This window comes from Apodemus sylvaticus, chromosome 12 (genome assembly GCF_947179515.1).
Source record: "Apodemus sylvaticus chromosome 12, mApoSyl1.1, whole genome shotgun sequence".
Classification (NCBI taxonomy): Eukaryota; Metazoa; Chordata; class Mammalia; order Rodentia; family Muridae; genus Apodemus; species Apodemus sylvaticus.
In genome coordinates this window covers 40,175,625-40,178,903 of record NC_067483.1, presented here as the reverse complement: position 1 = coordinate 40,178,903, position 3,279 = coordinate 40,175,625, and positions in this window count along the sequence as shown.

The following is a 3,279-nucleotide window of genomic DNA, read 5'->3' as shown; positions in this document are numbered from 1 at the left end:
GTTTGGAATTATAACTAAGTGATTGATGGATCTCAGAAGACACTTTGAACTTTTAACATTGTTGATAGTGCTATAGACTATGGGGTCTTTGGAAGTTGGACTAAATGTACTTTTTAAATTATGCTATGGCTAGATATGGGCCCCATAGACTCATGTGTTTGAACAGCTTGTGGAGGCCAGGTTCTGATGATTTGAATATGCTTGGCCCAGGGAGTGGCACTCTTTGGAGGTGTGGCTTTGTTGGAGTAGGTGCATCACTGTGGGCATGGACTTTAGGACCCTCACCCTAGCTTCCTGGAAGTCAGTCTTCCACTAGCAGTCTTCAGATGAAGGTGTAGACCTCTCAGCTTTGCCTGTCTAGATGCTGGCATACTCCCACCTTAATGATAATAGACTGATCCTCTGAACCTGCCTGTAAGCAGCCACCAATTAAGAGTTGCCTTGGTCATGATGTCTGTTCCCAGCAGTAAAACCCTAACTAAGACAGAGTGTCTCTGTGTAGTAGCCCCACTCACTGAAGACCTGGCTGGCTTCAAACTCAGAGATCCACCTTCCTGTGTCTCCTGAGCTATGGGATTAAAGGTGTGTACCACCGGACTACTTTTGGCATTAATGTGTTTCCTAATATTAAGCCACTCTTAGTTCTGAAAGAAACCTTTCAGGTCATGCAGTGTTAGTCTGACAGGGTTTCTCTGTATAGCTCTGGCTGTCCTGGAACTCACTCTGTAGACCAGACTGGCTTCGAACTCAGAAATCCGCCTGCCTTTGCCCCCCTAGTGCTGGGATTAAAGACGTGTGCCACCACTGCCTGGCTAGAGTTACTCTTTTTACTCTATAATAAATCACTTAGCTAATGCTTTACTTAGAATATTTTCATTCTGTCATAATATTTTTTGGGGGGGAAGGGGTTTTTGGGATTTGGTTTTTTTCTTGACAGGGTTTCTCTGTATAGCCCTGGCTGTCCTGGAACTCACTCTGTAGACCAGGCTGGCCTCTAACTCAAATTCACCTGCCTCTGCTTCCCAAAGTGCTGGTATTACAGGCGTGCGCCACCACCTTCCAGCCTGTCATTTTTCGTAAAATTTTTTGAGTTGAATATGTCTTGTGATCCCAGCAATTGGGAAGCAGAGGCAGGAAGATAGCAAGTTTTGTCAGTCTGCAAAAATAAATTAGACTTCATCTCAAACAACAACATAAATGTTTGAAACATCAGTGTTTTGTATGTGAGTTGGTTTTATTCTTTTTCTACTTCTACTTCTTTCTTATTAGAATATTTGCTTCAATGGTGTATTTTTCAAGAATGCATTGAGTACACTGATGGTAAACCTTTTGAGATTTTTTTTTTCATATTTTAAAGACATTTACATCCTGAGATTAACATGAAATGTTTTAAAAGGCTGAGTCTGGTATTAGTCTTCTTTAAGATTCATTGCCTGCAAGCTGGTCTTGTGGCTGAGAAGCCTGTGCTTCACTTTGTTAGTAGTCTTTGTCTAGAAGTCTGCCGAGTTGAGCAGCTTCCCCAGTGTCTCTAAAGGCAGGCGGCTCCGTGTCTGCCCATGCCTCTACACGGATTCCAGTTCTGGGAATTGAATTCCCTGAAATTATTTACACATAATACATCCTTTTATTTCATGTTTATTTATCTTTTAATTAATTGATTTGATTGATTGATTGATTTTTTTTTTCAAGGCAGGAGTTTTGCCTGCATGTCATCTTACCGCATGCCTGATGTCTGTGGAGTTAGTGATGGCTGTGAGCTGCTGCAGGGTGCTGGGAATTGAACCCAGGTCCTCTGAAAGAGTCTTGTTCTCTGTTGACAGTCTTGGGCGTATGCTTTTATTCTTTTTTCTTAACGTATGAGTGTTCTGCTACTCATGCATCTGTAGGCATGCCAGAAGAGAGCATCAGATCCTGTATAGGTGGTTGTGAGCCACCATGTGGTTGACTGAGAATTGAACTCAGGACCTTCAGAAGAGCAGCTAGTGCTCTTAACTGCTGAGCCATCTCACCAGCCCCTTGCTTTGATTCTTATAAAAGCACTTTTAATGTAATTATTTCTAGTAGCAGTTTCATTGATGCTTTTTTCACCAAGCATTTCAAAATTAGTCCACAAATGTAGGTGTCTGTGCTTTCAGCATCTTTGCCCTGTGAGCACTGAAGTGTGTTTTATAGCTATGTGTGGACACATTACAATTACAGAGTCTCAGATTTTGAACTTGAAGGTTTCTGGGTGTTAATTTCTTGTTAGAAGCAAGATGGAAGTGTACTTTGTTTTGTGCTGTTACTTGAGTGTTTATTGTCTTTTTAACCTTAAATTGTAGAATGGAATCATTGATAATGGGTATATACATTTTAAAGATTTTTGTGACATGGTTAGTTGAAGACTCTTGTTGCTAATTTAGATCACTGGCTTGAAGGCTAGCTTTCATCCTAATAAACAATTCTTGGATTAGGAATGACTTTACTAATGGAAGCTTGGCTTTGGGCTTGGAGTGGTAAGCCAGGGTTTAGCTGGTATTGTTAGACTGGCTCCCTCCATGTTCTCATGTGCTCCCATAGGAGGCTTTGCCTCTGTAGCAGCTTTCTTGCATATTTTGTGTGGGTTCTGAGAGTGGTAGGATGAGGATTAGAATGCTAGTTGAGTTATCACTGTTTATTCTCTAGGTCTGCCCTGGAAGACTTCTTTGTTATCTTAATTGCTAAACTAGCCCGTAGGTCTTTCTAAAGATGATTGTTTCAGTAATTACTCTATTTAAGTAGGGTTCTTCCATTGAAGGATAATTATATACTTCTGATATAACATGCTTATGAAGATATTTGAGTTTTTCATTCAGGTGAAAATAACATTGGCAAGTATTTTACAAGTAATCTGTGTTCTATTCTAAAATGCAGCTCATGTGTTTAGCAATGCATACTTAAATTTTATACTAAAGCAGTGAAGCAAGCACCTTAGAACATTCAAAAGAACAGGGCACAGCTGTCCTTAGCAAAAACGTTATACTGCATATGGGAGCATACAGTACTTATGAGTAGCATGTTTATAATGCTCTGTGTGGTAAGCACCTGATAACGCAATTCAGATCTAGTTTAACAGAGTGGTATCATTAAGCATTGGAAGAAAAGGTTAGAAGAATTTACCTGAAGTACTTTTAATTCACTGTCTCCCCTTTTCAGGATTACGTTTTAAAGCCGATTTCTGTGGTTGAGTTGTCATTGGAAGAATAAGTCCATTTCAAGAGTACTTGGAGCTGGTCTTCACCTCGAGGAAGCAGTGGCTTG